The sequence below is a fragment of the Strix uralensis genome, chromosome Z, assembly GCF_047716275.1.
Source record: "Strix uralensis isolate ZFMK-TIS-50842 chromosome Z, bStrUra1, whole genome shotgun sequence".
Lineage (NCBI taxonomy): Eukaryota > Metazoa > Chordata > Aves > Strigiformes > Strigidae > Strix > Strix uralensis.
Genome location: NC_134012.1, coordinates 2,311,490 through 2,337,639, shown reverse-complemented (window position 1 = coordinate 2,337,639; position 26,150 = coordinate 2,311,490). Strand labels below are relative to the sequence as shown.

Below are 26,150 nucleotides of genomic sequence, written 5' to 3'. Positions count from 1 at the left end.
TAAAGTGTTTTAAATGGATAATGTTCCATGCATGAATAGTTAGGCTTTTTAGTGCCTACTATTACCTGTGGCTCAGGTTCCTTGAAGCCTCAATTGCCTGTTTAATTATTACTCATAAAGTTTTCATAGGTAAGTGTTTCCCAATGTTTGATGCAGGAGAGTGAAGGTGAGAACCCGCTTCCACTCCTAAGCACCACTGCACGTTGGATTGGGGCAATGCTAAACGGGGTTTTGTTTCTCTGCCACTGATCTGCTGAGTGGTCTTCTTCAAGCCATTTTACTTTGTTCTTCTGTGTGCCACACCAATCTGGACCAGGAAGTTACTACAGCAGATGCAGCAACCGTTTTGCTAGGTGTTGCTTCTTTAGGTGCTCCAGCTTGGGGCGGTGCAACCACAGAACAAGTAAGTCTTGCAAGATTTCTTGGTGTGTTTGACGTAATCATGTCTAGAGAATAATAGGTTGTGAATATTGCATCCATGCTTGTGCGCGAATATAAAAGCACATATGCAACATGTAAATTTTATGCATACACGTTTATGTATATATACAGATTTCTACCTCTGTGTTTATTTATGTAGCCATATACGTACATGCAATTAGTGCCACTCTATTGGAGATTCAAGCAACCTCTGTGTAATACATAAGAAATTAAAGCAAATATGATGCTACTACTCTATGTAGTTCTCTTGCCCTTACAAAACAAGTCTCATGATGAAGGCAAGACTTAGCTAATTATGTTTTGTCCTTGTTGCCAGTTTTAACCTACAGCATTGTCTTAGGCAGTATACCAAGACCAGAAAGATAATGACAGATGCATTGTGACATTCCCAGTGCAAATCATGTTACAGTCCTCCTAGTACTAATTTTGTCAGCGAAAGCAAAGGTAATGCTTCTAAATAATAGCTAAGCAAAACCATTATAGCGCATTACTAGCAGGTATGGAGGGCTCCTATGGCTCATTTATAACAATGCAAAGCCACAGAGCTGTTATCTTTATCAGAACGATTTTCTCTGGTTTGTGATTTGTGACACCAGCAAACAAGCAATCCTTGCGCACAGCCTCGGCACCAGCAGCAGTTCGGGATCAATGTGGGTGTTAATGACATTGTGAGTAGATAAATACAGGGGCAGGAATCCAAATCCCACAACGGCCCTCTCGCAGTTAATGCCATCTCTGCAAATGGCATATTCTTGGAGCGAGTCCAGGAGCCGTGGTCACAAGATGAACTTTCCCTGACTTTGCGATGCATTAACATCCAGCGCACCCAGGGATCCGCAGCCGTTGCTTATGAATCACTCAGAGGCCCCTACGTGTATTTTCTGAATAAGTGTCAGCAAACGTGTCCTGCCCACGCTAAAGAGTACAATTGTTTAACACTTTGTCAGGCAGTTACCGTGAGTTGTATCAACACACGAGGATGTGTCTTTTATAATTTAGTTGGAATGGATTTTTGACCCATGAATCAATGAGCGGGTTGCAGACTGAGTAGTATTTGCTTCCTGAAAGGCTGTATGATATCAGCAAGGTCAGTTTACTGTCATTTTTTTTTTAATTGGAAAAAAAAAAAAAATACTTCAGGGGCATTTAACATATTTTGACAAGGTGACCCACAATTATCCATTAGTGTTGTATTTGTCTAAGCCCCTCTGCATTGATATGCAAGGACCATGTAACAGTTCACTGATGTCCCACTTGGGGGTGGGGAATAAGGCAAGTGGGACTTCTCCAAGGTCTTTCACAGCCAGAATGCATCCAGCTATTGCAGTATTGATTAAACATTTGGATAGTTAATCAACACAGCTAAGCCCTTTTAACCTGCCATGTGCTGTATACAAAAAAAAAAAAAGGAGCCATGAGGATGCAATTTTTATTTTCAAATTTGACATAATAGCATATCTTAGACAATAAGGACACAGAAGTTACTGTGAGTTAGACATGGTCCCTGATTGAAATACTAAGCCGCAATACAACCTTGGGGTGTTAGGCGGAGGTAGTGCTGTGCTAACTCCTGCAAGTTTTATCTAGTGCAATGATAAACTGCACGTTCACTGAAGAAGGCAATATTTTTACTTTTTTCCTGCACTGGAGAGAAGCTAAAGCTAAATTCCCATTTCTTCAGTTGCTGAGTATTTTATTCAGATTCTTTATTTCTACCACATCTGTGAGATGGGGTATTTTGGGGGGGTTAGGGAGAGATCCACCTGTAATGCATAGAACTCATGAAATTACATCAGAATTTTTTTGTAATTTACATTAATTCTTGCAGGGACACGTGGGAGACAACTACAAAACAAACACCATATAGCTGGAATGGTAATTTCACAGCTACCTCTACTTCCTTCACTGCATGATCTCCAAAACACCAGAAAGAGAGAGGTGTATTCTCAGCTGCAGTAAAACCTCATAGTTTCATTGGCTTCAGAGGGTGCACAGGATTTACACCAGCTGGAAATAAGACAAGAGGAGCTTTTGATACCTGGGAGAGCCTGCAAAGCAGTCTGACTTAGGACAGCTGTGGTTGACACCAGTTGGTGAACAACCTGGCTGAGAGGGAGGAGAACAGGTCCCTTTCCTACCTGCACGGTGTTTATAGCATCACTTCTATGAACCTGCCTGTTGCATATAAGATTTATTGCAACAGTAAATGCCAGCTCCCATTTCTCATTAACCGCCATTTCAAAGTAGTTCATACCTCTGCAAATAAACTCTGCTCCAGGTATGCATTCAGGGGGTTAATTTCTTTGCACCCATGAAGGTTGCCCTTAGTTTGAATACAGAGGATGTATCACCAGAGCCTCTTCAAATGGACTTGACCAAAAGGAAGATTAATAGAGTAGCAGGGCACAGCAAAATTGCAACATAAATAAGTAAAGGTATTGCTACAAGTCTATTTAAACTATTTTAACTGAGAAGCTGAGTAAACGGTCTTACATTATATATTAAGCACTAATGTGTAACTCTGCAGAGTAAGTGTGTTATAATGCACTACTTCAATTGGAATAATTTGCATAGAAAAGTACTTGGGAAAAATTGAGAAAAAAAAAACAGCTGTTTTGTTCCTGTGGTTTGTCTATGGTAGTACTGTTTTGGGAGTGCGGTTAAGCTGTACGCCATAGACAAAGTAAACCTAAATAGTCTTGGGTTGTAATTTTCTCTCCTTAGTGGAGTGGTGGCCATGCATCAGTACAGCACATTATAGGAAAGAAATTAATGGCCCAGATGCAATGCTTACCTATGTTCTGAGTATATATGGAAGGACTTCTGTGACTTGAAAAATCAGGTATCTTGTTAGCAGGCAATGTTGACCGTGTTACAGAGCTGAATTTCTGAGAATGCCCACTGTGAACTAAACTTTAACCAGCGGCTAATCTACACATTTGTTTAGTTAGCAGAAGATCTTTAATTACTCTCCTGTTAAGCTACCTTCTTGAGAATTATTGGGCAATTTGTAGATGGGGGTCGAAACTGGCCCAAAATCTGATCTGTATTTGTGGAGTCAAACACAGAGGGCAAAACTATTCTCTTTTGCTCCGTGTCTTCCAGTCCCCTTCACTATTTGCTCCAGTACTTTTATCACAGGGATGTATCTTGTTTTCTGTCCTAGACAATGCTGAGTTAAGCGTGGAAAATATTTCTGCAAAGTTGCCCAGTAAAGTTTGGTAAAGTTCAGTGCTGCCCCGAACAAGTCCAAGTAAGAATTTTAGGAAATTTTCCAGTAATAATCTTGTAAATAATTCTCCTTTTAACTATTGATTTTAGATTTCCTGGTTTCAGAGGTCACGGTGTGAATCATCTAGTCATGAGTTTTTAAAAATAATTTATTTTAAAAAGTGTAACTGTAATCTCTGATCTTTGTGCTCCTCCATTATTTATCACTCACGTGGTTGTGAAAATATTTAACTGCAGTTCAGGATATGTAACTACGGTTGGTGATGTACCTGGACACAAAGGAAATAGAAAAAAAAGAAGCATCATGATACTTAAATAAAAAAAAAAAAAGAATGAGAGTGTTCAAATTATTTGTCCTGTTATTCAGGTCCCAGTCAATGTTATTCACATCCTGAACAACATGAAAGTTGGTGGGTACCTCTTAAAACTACCTGGAACTCTAAAAAAACATATTTCCTCTGAAACAGAGTTCTCGTTGGATTGGTGTCTGTTACAGAAGATCAAACTTGTACATCTTAAGCTGTCAAGTGTCACATAATTAACACTGGGAGTCATAATAAGGCAGTTTAATAATTTGATTTACTAAAGAAAAAAAAATCCCCGAAGTCAATGTACTAAACCATAATTAAGGGTAATTAATTCAAATGTTTTCATCTGCCTTTACTCCTATGTCAGAGGTGGTGGAAACAGCATCTAGAGTCGAGGACAAACCCACCAATGGCACTGACACCCACAGTTACCCCAACTTCTAAAGGTTTCCAACAGTTGCACCAGAACTGAAGTTTGGCTGTCGGCCCTCCAGAGCTGCAACCTCTATTCCTCATTCACTAGGCAGCAGCCTCTTTTGAGTTTTGGCCAACTTTTAAAACACCTTAGTGGTAAGGAATCAAGGGTGCTCCTTCTTGATGTTAGAGAGAGATGCATTGAAGGATCTTCAGTTCAGTATTCCCAGCACATTCAGATGAGAAAGAAAATAAAAGGACCTTGGTTCCATCCTTCTCTTTCGCTTTTAATAGAATTTATCCAACAACTGCCTCTATCATAGGAATATATCGGTACATTGTCTAGTTTCCTATAGCTGAACTGATCAAAAATTATAAATGAAATGAAATGCGTGTTCCATCACATTAAGAAGTATATTTCAGGTGAAAGTGAAACCGTTTTTAAATAGCGTAACATTATGGAACGGCAGTGAGAAGCAGAACTAAAAAGGAAAAAGAAATAACGTCATCAATATTACATCTTTTAATTCACAGTTAATGCATTTGTTTTCTGAACTGGTGGAGTATAAATGTCAAATCAACCACTTTTAATTAAAAGTCATATTACTCTTTATCTTATACAAAAGACCAATGTTAACTTCCCCATTTATTTTGCAGTTTCCAGTTATTTAAATGACATGCTGTCACTTAGGATTGTATTAAAATATTCAAAAAATATCTCAACATCAAAATCCTTTTAATGGCTTGCAAATGACCGGAATGTTTTCTGAATTCACTTGTGGGGTTTTTTTCAAGGGAACCTATGATTCTTTTAGCACTTAGTTACTGAGTTTCTCCTGTCTTGTGAAATGAAAATACATCTCTCTGCTTCCCATTTTTCACAGATAGATTGCACTCTTTCATTCACAAGTTGCCCATGGCAATGTTCAGTATTTTAATCACAGGTGAAAAGAGAGGGATAGTAAGAAAAATTTTGCATAACAAGTTTTATTAATAAAAGAATCTTCACTCATGATCACATGTAAATAGTTTAATAGAGATGTTTCTGCTGGTGACGTTGTTGTCAATGAGAGTGGTAATCTTAGAGGAGAGCACACTCAGCACCATGCAGAATGGTATCTCGAGGGCTGCTGGTGAAATCTATGAAATAACAGTGTTTTACGTATATAAGTCAGGATTAGGGGGTGTGAGAGGTGATCAGTATCACCAGTATAAAGTTCAATGTTGCCTTAACTCTGTTCCAAACTAATTAAACTGGATTTCTTTCTTATTTTTTTTTAATGTCTTTACACATAATACTTTTCTAAAGTATCCTCCAGCCCCAACCACTCTAGTCACATCCTTTACCTAATTACTACCAGAACTGGGGAGAAAATAGTCTGACAAAATTGTGTGGGAGGAAGAGGATGTCAAGTAAGGTGGTCTGGTGTACTCTGAGGAGTTTGGTACTTTCATCAGTGGTAAAATCTGTGCCTGTAATGGACAAACAAGGATTCATATCCTTAGAGGGCTTTTTATTTTTCACAGCGCTACAGATCTGTGTCTGGTACGTGATGTGCAGTAATACCAACTTCAAACAAAAAAAAAAAAAAAAAAAAAAAAAGAAGACCTTCTGTGTGTTATTACACGGAAGTGATGAGTATTATGACTATATAATTCAGGTGTGTTTGTGAATGCATATATGCAGAAATGTAATACGTGTGGGTGTTTGTACATTAGAGATCATTAAACTTTAAATCACTCCACGATTTTATACATACTATATATCAGAGTTATTAGAAGCATAGCTCCCAAAAATCTCTCTTCCATTTTTCCTACAATAGTGAAATTAAGTTCTTTGAAAAACAATGACAAATGACTTATACTACCCAAAGATAAAACTGAAAACAAAGGATTAACTATGCTGTGTAAATTATAATTATAGTTGTAATTGGTTAAAATGAATGTGTAATAAAAACCTGAAAGGATGTGTAAACAGAAAGTGAATTTCAGTAATGAATCAATAGATGATGATGCATTCATAATTCTGGTTTCCTTTTTTCTTCTAATTATAAGTGGCAAAGAATCATCGAATATTAATAAGATATGCATAATGCAAATACTGTTTTTAAAGTTGGAATCTTTTTTATGACTGGATTTAGAGAAAATGTTTCACAAATATTTGTTTGCATTTTTAATGTTTGGTAACTCTAATTCCTTACTCGAAATAAAAGTTTAATGCTTGAGATACTTCATGGTCACAGGTGAAAAAGTACAACTGGAGAACAAGAAAAAAACACCACATTTTCATTTATGGGCTCTTGTTACTCAGAAAGCTGTAATTCAGCAGAAAACTCTTCCCCACTTTCTTCCCCTCTTCCAAAGACTGCTGTGTCCGTATAAAAGCAATCGAATCTGGAAAGTAACCACTTCCCAATGGCTCCATTTCACAGCTTGGTTAATTAATTGGGGCCACCACAACCTCCCTACTGGAGCAAGCCCCAGCAGGGCTCACCGGAGGCTTTCAGGAGCTCAGGGCCACCCCAGCGAGGCGACGTGCCCCAATGCGCCTGGCTGGATGAACCCGTGGCCCAACAGCAATCTGCTACGAAATTATGACATCATTTTCCATTTTTACTATTTCAGAGCACTTATTGGGAGTGTTGTGGCAACGCCACATCGGAGGTCAGAAGTCCGGTGTGCTGGAGGACACACACCTGCACACGGGAAAGACCATCTCTGCTCCACAGGATTACAAATTTAGCACATGTTGAGAGAGTAAGGAAAGGAACAGAGGGAGAAGAGGAGACTGCCAGTTGTCTTGGGGAAAAAAAGCAATATTTGTAGCATTATAAACATGGTTTCAGCCTAATGGCATGTGCAATAACATCATTTCTGTAGTTGCTTTTTGGCAACTTGTTCTGAAGTTTTCCTTGCGAATAACTAATTTGTGTGTGCGAATGTGCAGTCAGCTGAACGCTGAGTGTGTGATCGTGAAATTGTCTGTATGGCAATGCATAAAAAATTAATCATTTAAGTATCTTTTGTGAAAAATATCATCATCGTTATTGAACACTAGGAAGCTATTTGTATGAACATATTTTAAATTGGCAAGCCATTGATTTCTATTTAATGCTCTTTGCCACTGTCTATGAAGTAAAGGAGTTTTATATGATTCCAGAAGTGGAAAGATTTATATAATAACCGTTAAAGAAATGTACGAATGTCAGTTTAGAGACTGGTATTCAAACATTTGTCCTTTGGAGTTTTTTCCCTAAAATGAACTTTTATTAACTCAAGAAAAACAGCCAGTGATATGAGAATGTTGTTGAACCTTTGAATATCTTCCATTTTATCACTTTTAATGCATCTTTAATATTTAACATTCATCTTATTATAGACAGAAATCGTGAGATGCATGCGCGGTTTCTACACAGTTTTAAAGTTCAATGCACAGTCACAATTCTGAGGGGAGATTTCACACATTTATGAAAAATAAGGCATTTTTGCAGTAAAGTTGCAAAGTGTGAAAGAATTCTTGTTTTATCTGCCTTACTTATCATGTTTATGAGTTATTTTGCCTGGAAGTAAATTGACAAGTTGTCAATGAACAATAGACACTGCTTCAGCTAGGCTTTTCACAGGTTCGGATGCCTTTGGGCAAAAGGGCTAAATCTGTAGTTTGCAATCTAGCATATGGAGTACTGAAAAAAGTGGCAATGGGGTGAGAGACATTTACTGAGAAATTCGTGTGGCTGCTGATCTCTAACCAATCCATTCGGTCTGGGGTTTGTGAATTCATGTTAAGTGTTCTACCCTTGCAGTTAGAGAAGGGGATTTCGGTTTACATATAATGACCCAATTCCATTTATTCCTGCAGTACTGCTGATCTGTTCTATCAAAATAAATACTTTTACTTTTCACCACAAGCAATGGCACCTGCATCTTTAATAATGTCTGTCTTTAGAACAGTCTCATACATGGTTTCTGCATATTCCTGCTTTTTGTTACAAGAACTGCACTATAATCCTCTAATTAACACAATTCTTGATATCTTTATCCCTACCCTCATTATAAGCGCACCCTCTTGAGGTGTCAGGCATGTTGTACACTTTACAATGAGATAAAGATTTCAAATTCACATACAGTAGTAGGGGAAACATCATTCTCATTTCCTTTACATGATGTTGTATTTGTCAAGAGACCTTTAATGCACTGAGGTGAAAAATGTGATGCCAAAATCTTTCCAGACACTGTTTTAAAAAATCTTATGTGGTAAAAAAATGAGGGGAGAGCTCAGAATTTCCCTCTTTCCTGGGGCTGAAGAGCGTCTTATCTTTAAGATCTGCCTTCTCTTGACTCTTCCAACTGTTGAAGCTATTAAGGTGCAGAACCCACAAAATGCACTGTGTTTACCTGGCCAGAGACAAATTCACATTACTTCAGATATTTGCTTTCAAATGCACTCCATGGAGTATTTTTAAAACGAGCTGTGAGAAATGCTGAACCCTTTTGCTAGGAAATATTTATGCAGTTATGTAGTTTAGGAGCATTACAGTTGGCAATTAGCATAAGAAATAATACTATGAGCAGTAAAAGTGATGATAAATGACTGATGAAAGGACAGTAAATTAGACTGGTTACCACACTTAATTAAGAGACAACTGTGCTACTTGTTTGATGTCAGTATCTTACATGTGACAAAAAGGGTAAGTAGCCTATTTTAGTTATTATCACGGGCAAAGAAAGTACAACTAAAGCAAGGAGGGATACGAATCATAAATACATCACATCATGTAATGCACTAGTCAACTTGAGGAAAATAATGAATGCATTATATTTTAATGACTTACAAACTCTTCAATTATTAATGATCACGCAGACTATTTTGGCTACTGTATTGGAATATTATTTAGATTTTAATTATCTGCATGCAGCAATGAAGCATGTTTTCCAAGCTCTGTGATTTGCATGCCAGTTTTGGCTGATAGAAAGACAAAAAGATTGTGACCGATTCCATTTTTAACTGAGTTAGCTAAATACAAGAAAGAAAAATATAAAAGATCACAAGAAAAATTCCAGTAAGGCTTCTGCTGGAGGTTGGCTATTTTGTGCCAGCTACTGAGACCTGGATTTCATGAGCTGTAATAGTCGCAGAATACCAGGCTGCCTTTCAGAAGTCTGCCTCTTCACTAAGCTTTTGTGAAAATTATGTTGATCATAAACCTGAACATATGCTGATCATAAAAGGGAGCACTATATTTCTTCCAAAACAGGTTGAATCACTCTCAGTAAAAGAGAAGAGTGGCAACGTGAAAACTCATTTGCAAAAATTGACTAGATTTAAGGTAGATGGTCGTCTCTGAAGTACCTGAAGGTGTACAGCAGTTGCTGTGAATGCCCTCTTTGTTTCTGTGGGTTAACAGCCAGATTTTCCTCTTCAAATTTTTTTTTTTTCATGCTGTGCCAATGCTGAATACTCCTTCAAACAAAATAGAAAGCTTCTAATTCTACTGAAGAGAGGAAACCATCATTTGTGAAGAGAGAAAGAAGTCTGAGATGGTCAGTGTGATTACTCTCCATGCCACAGAAGCTCTGAGCCATGTCGGGAGTCCTGCTAGTCTGAGCAGGGCTGCAGAGAGCGGGCAAGGACCAGGTACGGAAAGAAGCCCATTTGAGGGTTTGGAATGCCATATCTCAAGAGCCAGAGGACCACAAGGGTTATTCTGCCCCAGCAACGCAGTTCTCTCATGGAAAGACAACTTCTCCCAATACTGGGAGAGTGTTGTTCTTCCAACTGAAGATAAATTGCAGTTAGGTGTCTAGGCAGGTACTAGCAAGATGGCATACCAGCTTTCCTCCAACACATTTTTGTCTCAAGAGCTCCGACACGTGCAGCTCTTCAGGATGCAGCTTTGCAGCTGATTCAGCGTGGTGCAATGGTGCAAAGCGGGCTTGGAGCCTGTTTGTGATGGTGCAGCAACCTACTAACCGCAAGAGTTTAGAAGATGCTTCTTATGTGTTATCTCTGTGTTAATAACTGGATTGATCCAACTTTAATTCGTTCCTGCTTGGGACTTCATACCTTAGTTCCCTGTAAAGGCTCAGTGGGAGTGAAGTGGATTTCACCTCAAGGCACTTCCTCCAAAACACTGTCAAACATAAATTGTGTGGGTGAGTTTTGTGGAAAAGGACTTTTTTTTTATTATCTGATTTCTTTCATATATGGTAATCTTCAAGTTGCTTTGTAACATTAACGGATAAAATGTTTGATTTTAAGTTGTCATTTCTTGTAACAGCTTTACAGACAGTATTTAAAAATACTGAGGTTTTCTTTTTCCCTTATAAATCAAAACAGAAATGTTCTCTAAACTACCAGCATTCTCACTGCTGTTATATATTCTATAACAAATGCAGAAATAAATTATTTCTTGGCCTAGACAGTATGTACCTACAGAGAGAAAAAATAAGATTAGTAAAGCAGCAATAATCTCTTTAAACTGGATTCCTGCAGATTAAACTGGAAATAGCCATAATTATGCTGTACTGTGCTATCACCACATGGATGCTCCATCCTTTTCCTGCGTGTCAGCTGACAACTTCTCAAACCCACCAGAAAGACCTGCCTTGTTACAGTTGTTTTCTTATGCCTTGGCTAAGTTTTCCTTAATTATTTCTCCAATTCTGTCAGCAATGTTATTGCCCCACTAGTTTAAAGGTTAAACAAAGCACCAAACCTGTCAAAGTGAGTGAAACCAACTGGTGAAGAGCTATCAGAAAGTAATCAGTGCTAATAGGTACATAATGGCTAACAGTGAGCTGTTTGCACTGAGATACATCACAGCAGACAGAACACAGACCTCGCTGAAATCACACTTAAAGAAAACACAGAGTACCACGGCCAGCTTGTAGCTGAAAACAACATCAGAAATATTTTTTTCCTCCCTTTTCCGAAGGGCTCCAAACCTACGTACCCTTTCAAAAACACCGGGTACTCCAGTCACTAAGGTTTTGCTATATCCTGAGCTCATCGCGGGGCTTTTCTTCCACTGCGCGTTTGACATATGAGGTTAAAAACATGAAAAAACTGTTGGTAGAATTTCTGTGAGATAAAAGGGCAAATGTCAAAAATACCCATTTTAAGGTTTTTAACCTTTCCCTGCGTTTTTCTAAAATAGTTTGAAGAAGCTGCCAAAAATGTTTCATAAGCCCTTTTTCATCTTTTTTCTTCTTCTGAAGATAAATTGTGTAGCTCATTAGCAGTTCCTTAGAATCATATGCAAAATATAACTGCTGGCTGTGATTTTTTTATTTTTACTGCATTGTCACCCAAAGATATGTTGTAAGAAGTGCTTGCAAAGATTACTTTTCAGCACTTGGAGCCTGATCCTGCAAGAAGTTGAGTCTTGCAAGGTGTTGAGTGGTGTTAACTCAATGAAATTGTTGCAAAGTGAGCAGCCCAGCACTGCACAAATAGGCACTCGGTTTGTTGTATGGTAGGACTAACTTATCTTTGAATTCGTCTAGGACTGCTTATGGCAGGAGAGAAACTACATTGCAGCAGCCATCCCTCTACACATAACAGACATTTCTTCCCCCTTTAGCAGCCCTAAATTGGAGAGGGGAAAGGAGATGTTAAAACTTTCCTTCCTCCAGCTTAGATCCGTGCTACCTGCTACCAAACAGCACATCACACCAAAACCTTGGCTGTCTTCCAGGGGGCATCATTTTGTATGGATCAATTATTTTCCAAGAAATTTAGAGCATCTTTCACATAAAACAGGGGTACTTTTGTTTTAACTTTGTGCATTTAGAATGAATGATCTATCCAGAAATTGTCATTGCTTATCCCTCACCTCTGCTGACAAAAATGAACTAAATACCTTGCAGAAATTAATCTCTTCTAGGAAATATCTACCACTCCTGCTCCTGAATGTAAATAGAATTGCTGAACAATCTGTGGTATATTTCCAATAACTCTGGAAGGGAATTTTCTGGCTCACTAGTACTTTTTAAGTAGTGATGTGGGTTATTTCAGCTTTATTTTGGAAAAAAAAAATGCTAATATATAATGGTAACTGAAATAATAATGGAGAACTGACTTTTATACAGTTTATATGTATTCATCATGTAAAGCAAAGTTCTGGCTTCAAATAACATGTTTGTCCTACTCCTACTACCCCAGGGAAACCATTAGAATAAAACGCGATGTTGGGAAACTTTGTTTACCATGACAGAGAGTTTCCAAGAAGAGAATGTAGATGTTGTCATACCAGATTACACGAGAGGCTTACTTAGCCCTGTTTTCTGTCCCTCGAAGGGACATCAATCATAGAACAATCATTGATTCAAGTGAAGAAGGTGTGAGAACTCAGCTACAGAGAAACGCTCACCTTTCATGCTGGTCCCTGGCTTGAGCATGAAAAATGCCAGATCTTCAAAAATACCTTCCATTTTTTAATCATTGCTTTGGATAATTTTGATGGTCACCTGGATATTTACTCCATTAAGTGGTTTGCTTCAAATCTTGCTGCTGCGTTCTCTTGCAGACAGGCAGAAACAAAAATTCCCAAGTCACAGTCCCTTTAATCACAGAATTAAAATCTATTTGTTATTCTCACTAATTTTTTCTGAACACTTGCATGTTTTCTTATCTCCTCCATGAACCCTTTCTCACTGTTACGTTGGTTTTGGGGCTGCATATGACACTCCTAACTGTACTGCATCACTGGAGTATGCAGTGGCAATAAATAATTAATTATTTGGAAACAATTAAAAATATATGGAATATGGACCAATGTATTTTTTGCATTTCAGTATCTCTAAATGTTACCAGCTTTTCAAAGATACCTGTTTCCTGGAGGGTTACCCATATAAAGTGATTAAACTTGGAAGAGTGAAAACTGCTGAAAAAAACATAGCTTGTAAAATGTGATTATTTCACCACTTCCTTTACATTTACAAGACAGTGCTTGGCTTTCTTTCAGTGTATCACTATTTGAAAAAGGAAAAAAAAAAAAATTACAGGTACCAAAAAACAGCTTTCAAGACTTTCCTAAGGGCAAACCATAACATGCGTATGAACACATGGCTGCATTATCAAAGCTTTAGGACAGAGCATCAGGGCTAATTGATACCATAAGGATAATTTAAAGCAGGAGAAAGCTATCTCCAAATTTTAATCTGGCTTTGAGACATAGCCTTCCACATCCAAAATGTATCACGGATTCCTTAAGCCAGAAGCAATCAGGATCGTGTTTTGACCTCCTTAAAAAGAATAACTTCACTTCTAGCATGCCATTGAGCTTTGTATTGATTCAGAGGAAAGGGTGAATCAGCACCATTATTTTTCCCTTGGCCATAGAAAGAACAGAGCTGACCCTATTTAACTGGTGAGATCTGCTGAAAACATAGGCCAGCATGACCTAAAATTTCCAGAAAAAGCTTTTACATCAGAGGCAAGAATAACTGATAATAGTCACAAAACTGGAAGTATGTGTGCAGAGAGAGATTTGGAAATAATGACTTTTAAACCATTTCTTTAATTGGTTTAAACTGGTACTTTAATTGGTAAAACTTTCTTAAACTGAATCTCTAAAGTATGCCTTAAAGGGGGGGGGGGGGGTATTTCTTCTCTTTAAAAATAACACTTTTTACCTATGAAATTATGTCTGTATTATATATAATTTGTACATAATGTGTGTATATAGATCCATATATAAAAAGAAAACACAAAATTTCTTTGTTTGGGATGCTGATGCCAAATTTCAGTAAAAGGAATGCATTCTATTACCAAGTTTAAATTCTTGAAAACTGATGTTTAAAATGGAAATATTAAAACTCGCAAATGGACAAAAACTGTTATTATTTTTCATCAGAAAAGTATTTACCTGCCTGCCCCGCATTTCAGGTTTTCTCCAAATCTAAACAAAAGTTAAAAAGACAGATAAAAAACTCAAAGTTGTCCAGTTTCACAAGTCTATAAAAAAGCATTGTGAGTTTAGCAACTGTAGCAAAGCTCAACTGAAGAGCTGTATAATAAGGTATTAACCACTGTTAGTGGAGCAGTGTGAATTTTTCAAGTCCTACTGTAATAATTAGCTATTGAAAAAGTCAAAGTAATAACTAGGTTTCTCTTTCTTGGATGAAATAACCGTGCAGCATAGCATTTGGTCATCAAGGTATTTCTTAACGCTTCTAATAGCTAAATAGGCAATATATCACTTGGAATTTAAACAATCTCAGGGGAAAAAAAAGTTTGCTAAACCACTTTAAATACTTAAATTCTTCTAGTGCTCTTGTCTCACAGTTACCCAATTATTAAGGTGTTTGAATTTGACTAAGTGATTTGTGAAACTCGGGATAAGGCCATGTTTAAATACTGAAGTTGCTTCTGATTCCCTGTTCTGTTCACAGACCCCTAAGTCTTGCTTTCTGTTAGACATGCATTCTTATGAAATATTTACAGAGAAACTTTTTAACCTGTATGCAGCAAAGTAAAAAGGTTTTTTTGTCACTATTTATCTTCAATGTGCATTTGTTTCTTCGTGTATGCTCAATTTACATTTTTGGTTTGTATTTGTTTGATTAAATGATGTTATCTGTCAGTTGATGGGTATGAATGACCATTTTATGTGGAAAATTAAAGATAGAAAAAGATGCATATTTAGATGTTTGTGAAATTACAGTATGTACAAGACAGTATATTTAATTTTACCTGTATATACATACACACACACACATGTGTATAAGCGTAAGACCAAGGCATTTAATTTAACCTTTAAATTGGAGTTGCTTTTGTTTATTTAGAGTGAAAAAAGTCAGTACTTCAAGAGGCCCAAGAAGAGCTCAGATACTAGTCGAACCTCTATCTACCTTTCCTTGATTCTCTTTTCCTTGGGTCCATTTATGTGGCTTAATATTGAGTAATACTTCTGCAGGAATTCTTTGTTAATCATGGACTGTGTCATTTGCCCTTGAGTGCATTCTGTGGTGTCTAAAAATAGTGTGTAGTATATTCCACAGGTCATGCAGGATGGTCACCTTGTGACTGGTTGTTATAAATAAGGGCTTTGGGGTCAAACCTGTCTTTTCTTTGAAGAGGTTAGAAGGTTTCACCCAAAAAGCAACATCAGCCCTCAGTCTAGAAAGCCAGTTCCCAAAAGGATTCTTTGGGCAAGTGCCTTTAAATAGCTAAGAGTGAGAGAAATGGCACTGCAAATGTCAGCTTACATAAACCCAAATGAGAAAAGATGAGAAAATTGTGCCCTTTCCACAAGGACAGAATCTAACTGCTCTAAAATCGTTAAAAAGAAAAGTACAACAAAAGAAAAACAGACTCAAAAAAAAAAAGTTACCTCTTACTCTAGTATTGCTGTGCGCCAGTATATACCTCAGCTTGCCCCTTCATATTGCGGTGGTTACACACTTTGGATAGACATGTACCTCTCCTCTGCATTTTAGGTTCTATGTTGCTAATTCAAACCATTTTTTAATTTGCTTTCGATTTAAGTGCAAGGTTTGAATTAGGGGATTCTAATTTCCCTGTCTCTGGTGCTATTTGATTCTTTCCTGTCATTCAATAATTGTAGCAGTGAGATCTCCAAGTCATTAAAAAAAAAAAAAAAAAAAAAAAAAGAAAGAAAAATAATGCAGAAACTCATAAGAAACTCATTTAAGGTGGCTTTGGGTTAAATTTGACCTTTAAAGTCTAAGCCTGAACCCAAAACCAAGCAAGAGCTTGCTCATTCCTGGTCAAAACTCACCACACTGTTAAGAAAGAGGAGACAGTTCAAGTTTTGTAGCATCGTGGCTCATTGTCACCATGACCAAGATTGAGCAGGGAAATGTGTTTATTGTTTAATGTGAGAGGGAGGGCAGCAGTTCAGGTTTTACGGAAACAGCGGTGGTGAACAAGCTGTTAAACTAACGATCGTGCTGTAGTGGGAAGTGGACACTTTTCTCAACCTACCCAACAGAGCGGCTGCTCATAAATCCTAAAGACACTTTAAAAGGTACTTAAGCACAGTTGAGTCAATATAAATATTTTAATCATTTATATGCATTGTTGAGTTTCAGTTAGATGTCAACCTGTGGTGACTTTTACATTATTAGATTGGCTTCTTGAAGGACCATTAAGTAAACACCAGTGCCATTGTTAGGTGAGGTTAAAAGCTGACATTGTCCTGATATTCAGGACAAGTATTCAGAACCTCTTGATATCTTTCTGATATATGACGTTCTCCTCTGATTTGGTAATTACTCGCTTGTTATGCAGACTTCAACATACACTGACATGCAAGTTTCTGGGTCAAAAGCAGCTGATGGTAGGGGATACATGAAGATGATGATACTGAAGATGATAATGAACTGTAAAATGAAGCACACGCAATGATCTGTATGTGTTCAAAGAAAAGAGATAAAACATGCAAGAGCTAGGAAGAACCGAGGGCAGACGCATCCTCTAAAAGCTTCTGGACCAGACAATTGTTTTCATGCCAGGCTTGAATGATATCAATAATGGCAGAATACTGTACCTCCTGGAAAAGAAGTTACCTGGGGTCAGAATATCTCTGAGAAAGGCAGAAATCAGACGTCTTCAAGCTGAGTGCCTCCAGGTCACCAGTCTGCTGTAAACACCCTCTTGTTTCATTTGAGATCAGCACAGTCCTACTACCACTTCAGTCAGGACCTGCTTAATTTTAGAGCTCATGGGAGCCCTTATGGAAAAAAAAAAAAAAAAAAAAAAAAAAAAAAAAGAATAAATGCAAAGCACATTTTCTTCCCTTGAAGAAAGACTCAACTTTGTGTTGTAGAGAATGAATAACTTACATGATGAGAAACAAAACACAATCCCACAAGGAATCTGCTAACAGCTCAGTAAATTCACAGTACATATAATTAGTAAACTATCTGAAAGTAGAGAGGCAAAAAATGCAAGTAAAACCCCCACATTTTTTTCTCTCTCTCCCTGTGTCTTGTGTTTGGAAAATATTGCTGCTCTCAGCTAAATCTCAGCAAAACTTCACAGGTATACAAATCCCCCAGGAAGTAGAACAACCGTGAGTTCCCAGAAAAAGGAAGGAACCTGAGTCACATAGGATCGCTGTCAAGAGAGCAGAAACTCAGACTGAAAGTATGTTTTAGGGGGTTTTTTTGGAAATTTTCTGTATGTTTGTGTCTAGACTTGAGTGCTGAGTCACTCAGCAAAAGTGTTCGAGTGATGAGCTCTGTGAAAACCCAACCTTACAGCATTGTTGGACACCATAACAAAAAATTTAAATTTTTCACATTGGACTTCTCCAATATACAGTTATGGTTTTACCACTTGAGTATTATATGAGATGATACAAACCCCCCTGCCTGAGAGACTAATTTTCCAATGACAGTCTGTAGCTCTAGTAGATAAAACTATAGTCAGCTGCTTCTCCTGAATCACTGCGTCTAAGTAAAAGCCATAATTAATAGCACAGGCATGTTATCCTTTCTTGCTGGAAATTGGGTCTTTCTGTCATTTACCATTAGAAATATCAAGGTAAGACTCCTAGCAACTTCAGGGTCAAGATTTCTCTTCAAAAGCCTTTCTTTTAGGAAACAAAAAACCCTCACTCATAAAATCGGCTTCTGAAATAGAATGGAAACAAACAGCTTTTTGGTTGGGTGGGTGGGTGGATTTTTTTAAATCTAAATCTCAACAAAAAAATCCTATTAAAGTTAAATGCACATTTGAAGATAGTTTTATTTCAAAGGACTTTAGTATCCTTTATACATCTTCTACATATTGTATGCATATTGGGGCCTTTTTATAAGAAAATTATTTGCATGAGAAATAAGAAAAACAAGGTAACAGATTATCAAAAGTTATTTATACCAAAGGACTAAACAGAGGATTAGAACATTATTTTGTCCTCCAGTTCAAGTCTTTGCAAGAAATGGAGCCTGGCATTTGGTTAATGGCAGCTTTTTTAAGACACTTCACTGTATTCACTGCAGAAAGGCAGCAGGTTGAGCAAAGTATTGGGATCAGCACTGAGACGGTTTTTCTGAAGGACTGTGAGTAAATGACCCTACTTTACTATTTTGGGGAGATATAAATTCTTTACATTAGTTTAATAAGCTTCAGTTTTCTTTAAAAGGAACAGCTTACAGATACCATTTTTGTTGATTATTTTTGTCCAAACTTTTGCATGTTACAAGTCGGGGCTAGTCAAATTTTCTCCCTAATCCACAGGGTTTTACTCCTGCCTTTGCTTCAGAAAACCCCAGAGGTTTCAGAGCATCCATTTCAAAAAATGACCTTAGTTTCCAAGCCTGCACAGCGATCACTACAGCCTGGTAACATCCCCCGCTGGGACATCCCACCCATCCAACGGTGTGCTCCTTAGGAGGGCACCCAATCGTGTGCCACAGCAACTGGGAGCACGGGGTGCTCATGCCCTGCAGCCAGATTCATTCCCTGAGCAGGATTTGCAGCCAGGTTAAAGCAATGACCCTAAGAAAGGGCTGAATTTCATCAACTTCTTTCCAGATCCTGACAATTAAGGATAGGTAAGAACGAGTAACACATCTGCTTAATGAACAATGGGGAATAAATACAATTTCCAGAAGCAACTAATTGCTCTGTGACTTACTGGGAGAATACCCTAGAGCTTCCTTAAGCGTTTTGAACCAAATTCTAGGGGATCCTGTGAATTTCACTTGTGAAACTGCCATATTGCGTGCAAAGTCTCCTTTTCTTCCCCTTCTACCCTCCCTGCCCCCAAGAGGAAGAGAATTATCAAGTCATTTTTTGTTTATCAGGGAAGCAGGAATCAAATTATGCTAAAGAGTAAACAAATAACATTCAGCTTGTGAGCCCTCTGGTTACAGGGTTTCTCTCCACCCACTGAATCTTATTGCATAAATGTTGAAAAACATTGCTAGGAAACAAACAGTGCGGCCCTTTGACAGGTTAGCATCCCCAAACCCCCGTTAATTAAAGGAACGCTGTAAATTTAGCTATGGCTCTAAAAAGTGAAACACAAACTACTGGAAATATAACTTAATAACAATTAATAATTATCCCAAATAGCCCTGGGAATTTGTCATTAACTTTATTTAATGCCTCTCTCTTGGCAGGGTCAGGCATTTAGCAGCACAGTTTATAGGTGCAATCCTCTTTATCATAGCTTATATTGGAAATGAAAGTCATCTTCATTGTGAACTTATCTTGACAAACAATGTCAAACTCTCAGACACGGTGTCACTCATTTACCACTAACCCATCTAGAAGCTGCTGCTGTTGGATTTAGCCTTCAAAAGCTTGTCGTCATTTGACACGTTAGAAAAGGTAGTGATACCAGTAGTAATTGGAGAGCCCTGGCAATGACCTTGTCCTCCTCCTAAGCCCCAGCTAATCCTAGGTACGATACCTCAACTGGCAGCATGATTATTATCTGTGGCTATTGCTTTTCTTATAGGTACACACGCTCCAGAAAGGGCTCAGTAAAAAAGTAATAATACAGTATAGAGATTAAATGTTTTTACTTCAGCTGACCCTCATATATTTCGGGCATTCATTTCAGTTTTTGGAGTTAGTAATATTTTTCAATCCTTCAGTTTATCTAATTGATTTTTTTTTTCTGCTTTTATAGTATTTAGTTTAATGAGAAGCACTAAAAATCCTCACAAATGGTAGCAAACTATATTACATGGGCATGAAATAAGTGCCATTTTCCAATATTCATTGTCTTCCGCAATTGCTTCTGCCCTGCTGAGTCTCCTATTTGAACAAACTAAGATGGGAGAGGAGAGTTTTTGGGGCAGTTTTCCCTCTTAGCAGAGGACCACAACTATCAGAGCAATAGCTGAGGTAGATGAGACCTGTGTAATTTCAAAGTTCATATACACGATCAAAAGCACACCTTCCATTTTGTGAAAGTCAAATAGCACAGATCATTGTATACAGGTATCATATTTTATGTCAAAAAAGCATTTTAAAAGGTACTTTATGGTGAAGGTTGCAAGAACCTTAGTTTGAGGAAAGAGTCCCACTGGGAACAGAATTATTGTACTCCAACTTCCAGATAATAAAAAGATATAACCAGCTACAAAATCCATACCTTGGTACAGGTGATTTTCCTATAAACCTTGGTTTCAGAGGGAAAAAAAATGTTAACTAACCTTGTACCAAATATTAACCATCTTGTATAGTTCTCCAGTTTCTCACTTCTATGCTTTGAACAAAATTTCTATTTTAAAAAGTTTTAAAATTATGGAAATTTTTGAAAGTGTGGTGAATTCAGTGTTTTACTGAACAACATTATAGAAATATTTTGCTTATCATTTTATTGAGTTTCTGAGAATATACTAAGTAATTTTACTGTATAAATGTTATTTGTATGGGCAATAAATGGTTGGCCATTCAACATATGGTAGAAGCATCTGCAAAGACTAGAAGAACAGGGTGTTTGCAAATTGTTCAAAAACTGTGCAGATAGGAGTGTTAGTCATGCTAGGTCATGATCACAGGATCTCTCAGGATTTGTTAACTAGAAAATATTGATATTATTTTCCCATTTTTCTAGCTGAAGCTAAAGCACTCATAGCTTTAACTACATGGAAAATAATTTACAATGTCTGGTTAGCTATCCTTACTAGTCATGTAAATCTACTGCCTAGTTTGTTTCTTTGTCATTCTGTAAGACAAAGGTCACCTCTATGCGTGGTTCCTCTTCCATTTACACCTGGTCCAGTGCTTCTTCCGGCACAGGACATTTTCCTTCATCTAACCAGCTTCCTCAGTTAGACCAGGAAGCTACTGACACAGATACAAAGCTCAAAGAACTGTAAAGAGGTAGCTACAATCAAGAGATATTGAATTATTAGCCATGGGTGGCCCCTGCTCAAATACAAACTTGGACAGTACTGCAAATTATGGATTGTTGTATGGAAGTTGTATGTCCTTCACAGTTTCCCTGGCCAATAACAATCCAACGCATAACTTCTTTTGCTCAGCTTTAAACCAGCTCCAGGATCAGCCCAAGGAAGTAGGATGAACCACTAGATAGAGTGGGGTAGGAATCAAGAAGAGAGAACATGAGGCCTTTTGTTTCAGTGCCTGAATCTCATTAACTCTTAAATAATTTGTAAGAGTAGCATATACAGCCTAATTCAGTCCTTGTGATGAGCTATCACCCTTACGGGGAGCAGGGTTAGACACTTGTTTTTACTAAAACAGTCTTGGTATTTACATTTTTAAAATTAAGGGTGTTGAATAGATACATTAAAACTGACTCTCAGTGAATGGAAGTTAATTAAATTTTTAGCTATAAAACTTGAAATTTAGAAGTTATTTATTTTCACATTGTATGTATCTAAAATGGACAATCTTAAATAGGATTTTTGCACCTTTATTCAGATATAAACTACACTGAGAAAAGACTATAAAGTGCACTTTTTATACTCTCACCAAATCTGATATTTCTAAGAGTAATTTCTAAGAGAGCCATAATGAAGACGCCCCCTTAAACTTTTCTCTGAGCTCAAACCAAAGTTTTCCTTGAAGCTGTAATATTTCAGAAACAACGGGACAAAATTGCAAGGAAAAAAAAGAAAAAGAGGTAGTTTTTTTAGTTTCTTAACACCTCTCTATGTTACAAATTAACTTGGCTTTGTAACTTTTCCAGCCCTGTTTTGCAAATATTTAGATGAGATTTACAGAAAATCCTCCCCAATCGGGACTGAAGAAGCCCATCTCCTTCAGCCTCTCCAGCTTTGGCAGACTTGCTCCAGCCTTTGGATGCCTTTTTCATATCGGAATGCCCAAAACTGTACACGGTATTGTAGGGCATTGTCTAAGCATTATTATAATATAATTATAAAGAAAGTATAAGTGTGCACTGAGATCTCAGAGGTCCGTTTTCTTGGTACAATCAGATGAAGATGTATATCTGCAGTGCCCTTGGAAGGGATTGTAGTCAACCGGAGTTGAGGAGACAGTGTAGCAGGCTTGAGGGACACATAAGAGCTTCCACCAAGTCCAACACCATCCATGGACATGCTTCTCCTCGTGACATGATACAAACACAATTTCTACAGTAAGGCAATGCAGACAAAATACAGTAAAAACACCTTGTGTTCTATTCAATCCTCAAAATACTCAAATACTCAGAAGAGTAGCACTGAATTTCTTGAAGGAGACAGCTTTGATATAGCCTAATGATTTGGTTTGAGTTTAACATCAGTGAAACACAGCTGAGGCTGACCAAACCAATTTCAAACCTCAGCAAACTTTTGCCTATGTGTCATGAGATTGCAGCAGAAAAGCTATAGTAAAGAAAATTGCTATTGGCAAACCTGTATTACAGGGAAAAAATTCTTACAGAATTTTTTTTTATCAAATCAGGCCATATTTTTGTATCTTGGTTGCTTTCGTAAGATCTCTGTTAACATCTACTTACTGCCACATAGAAATGGTATAGCAGGAAGAGGTAGCTTAATAGGGGGCATTTTTAATTTAGACAAGTTAAAAGATTTCTCAGGTTCTAGTGCTTTAGAGGCATGTAGACTGGCAAAGGCCTGACCTCTCCAGTGTGGTACTTGCAACCAAGAAGCAATCTGGGCAGACATGGTGTATTAGATGTGTGGGAGATACAAGCTGAGTACCTGAGATGATAGCTAATAAACCCACAGACTGCTTTCTAAGCTTACACCTGGGATATTGCCTTCATTTATATAAGTTTACATTTTGACTTTCTTAAAATTCCAAAAAAGGAAAAGTTCATAAAGAGACAAAAGTATTTCTTCTCAGGACGACTCATATACTTGGAAAACATAAGGAAACTTTCAGACATGGAACGCTGGACATGTCAGGCAGATGGATAGAAAAACTGGACATGTTTTTGAATTTGCAAGCCCTTCAGAAATGTTTGTTCCAACTTTTATCAGTTTGATAATAAAAATATCACTTCTCTTTATGATTCAACCTGTTTTCTTTCTGTCTTTGCACCACTACATCTAGAACACTATTAAACCTTCAAAAGTTTCTCCCATAATTTTAAAAGTCTATGTAATCCTTCACTGTCCAGTTTTATTAATGCTTATTTGCTGTTTTAATGAATTTATAGCGGTGCTTGGTTTCGTATTGGCTATTATCACAGCTAAAGGAAACCAGCCTGCTGCCGGCATATTCCAAGAACCAGCAGTAGTGCATATGGAAATAGAATATGTAGGTCTTGCAACTGTAATAAATAGTTTTTGAAAGAAAGAGGTCACTTCAGTTCTTATTGAAGGCAACTGGTTCATGCAGAACATGAAAAAAAGTGCATCTGCATTGAAACTACATAAATACAACCATGTCATAATTACAGTATATATTATATTAGGATGCTACTAACTTTCCTGTGCTGAAATATACATGAAAAGGGAAATAAAATAGGTCAGCTTTTGCATAAAGCACTTCTGTCCTCACAAAGACCTGAAAGTTAAGGGGACACTAGCAACTTGAAATACAGTCAATTGCAAAGAAGAATTTAAATGTTGTAAAAGAAATCAGATCTGTCCCTTAAGCTGCCCACCAATTTCCACTGCTTTATAGACATTTCCTTTTTTTGATAAATGTTTCTCTCTCCACTTCTGCATTGTGAAAGACCTGCACAACGAGAAGGTGAATCTGACAAATGAGCTTCCAATCTGCAGAGAAGTGATGAAAAGCACACAAAGTGTTTTCAGGTTTAAGAAAATGAAAATGTAAATAAATATAATGTAATAATCCTTTCAATTATAAAAATCTCAAGAATTTAATTCCAAAAAAAATATTAAATATTTTAACATATATTACTTTTCAGATGCAAGTATCCCACTGTCTTTCTCTAAGTTAAAATTAAAACAACTAAGAGGAAAGATTTGCATCGTATAATTCTATCTGTATTCAAGTTGAATTTGCAAAAACTAGTGAAAAAGAACAAAAAAAGTGTCCAAAAAAAATATTTATTTCAATGGCATTGTGCTTTTTCATTCACTGGTACTGGAGCAGTTTCCATTGTTCACCTATAGGAATTGAAATTATATCAAGCTTTTAAACTTTTCAAGTCTCAGATTACTCTTGGATACATATATTCAGGACTGCCTAGCAAAAAAAGAATAATTTCAGTATCACTTGCAGAGGTCACAGTGCTTCATACTTGTTAGCTGAGTATGCGTTACGTCAACTTTTTTTTTTTTAATTTCAACATTATTTAAGATTAAACAAAATAGTTTATCTTATTGGAAGGAAATATTTCCCCTTGAAAAACATCAATTAAATCCATGCAGTTTCGCAAAAAAATGTTTCATTTTCATCAAATCAACAGCTGTTGCATCAACAAATTTTCGATGGTTTCTACCCAGACTTGGTGGGGCTCTTAGCCTCAGAAAGGGAGGTGTGTGTGGAAGTCTAACATGAGCGAACGAATTAGAATCTGCAGGAGACAAAGTTTTCTTCTGATGAGCAGAGGACATTACCAGGGGCATCCCCCTGCAGTGCTGGTGCAGAAGGATGCTTGGACCTTCTCAAAACAAACGCAACATCAAAGCTTTGTTGCATCTCAAAGGCTATAAATCATCCTTTTTTAACAAGACCCACAACCACTGTTTATCAGATGATGATACTTTCTCATCAGTAATGATTTAAACTAAATTTGAATGACCCAACGTCAGTCCCTGCAACCTGGAGAGAGGTTTTTAGGGAAAAGTCATGTTTTTATTAAGCCAGCTAATAGAAAAGAAAAAAGAAAAGCTTTGAGGCACATATACAGCCAGGGTAGACTTGTCAATTTTATGGAATTAGTTTCTATTTACGGCAACGTTACTGGGATGAAAACTCTCTTCTTTCTTTGCAGCACGGAAACCAGTGGAGAACCAGTGAAGCAGGATCCTTGCAGAAACAGGGAGCCCAGATGAATGCTGGTGCCAGTTGTGCCTTCTGGAAGAGAGGTCCTCCACAACAAACACAGCGCCTCATTTTATTGTTTTCAAGGACAACCTAGTTAGTGTTGCAAGCCAGACAAATTTGACATAGGAGGGTGGATAACATTCTGGGTTCAGTCAGCCCTCAACCTATTCAGTTTATCCCTTGTGGCTTAATTTATTTCTTCCTCATAAGTCTCTAATAAAATCTACCTGCCAGCTGTGATCTACTTTGCTTTGAATAGATATTAATGTTGCTTCGTGGTACTGCCATCTTGGAAAACATGATGGTGCACAGGAACCAATTAAAACATATGTTCCTGAGAATATCATTCAATATGTGATTTTGTTCTTATTACTTACTCAAGAGGGAGATCGTATAGAAACTCTAAGACTAACTGGTTATTTCAGGAAAAGTTCCGTCTATTGTATTTTGCATAAGTAGCGTTACTGTTACCATGTGCTGAATGTAAATACGAAGCAGTGCACAACATAAATGGTTAAATGAGATTCATAAGCAAACAGCAAATTGAAGTAACCAAACTGTATGCTGTGTTTTACAAGCCCAAACCGACCTGTCAGTTTTCAAAGACTCTTTCTCCTCCCAAAATATGTGAAAATCCACACGTGGTGAGGGAGAGAAAAATTTTTTTAAAAAAAAAAAAAGAAAAAAGTGGGTTTAAACACTCAGGAAGAAGCACTCATAGCACATATTTTACGGTCTTGAATGATATGGTAATTAAAAATTAAGGTGAGAAAAATTTTAATTCTGAGGTATTCCAAGGTAAATGAGCTTTTTTCCCCTTGTGCTTTGATTTTTAAATGGTATTTGTCAATAAACTGTAAAAAAGA

At 37.3% G+C, this 26,150-nt stretch overlaps 1 long non-coding RNA gene across 1 annotated transcript; it reads left to right on the top strand.

The window, feature by feature from the left end:
* The first annotated feature begins 203 nt into the window (after positions 1 to 203).
* Positions 204 to 26,150, top strand: LOC141937690 (uncharacterized). Its single transcript, XR_012627030.1, has 2 exons — positions 204 to 403; positions 25,232 to 26,150. It is a non-coding gene; the product is annotated as an uncharacterized LOC141937690 (long non-coding RNA).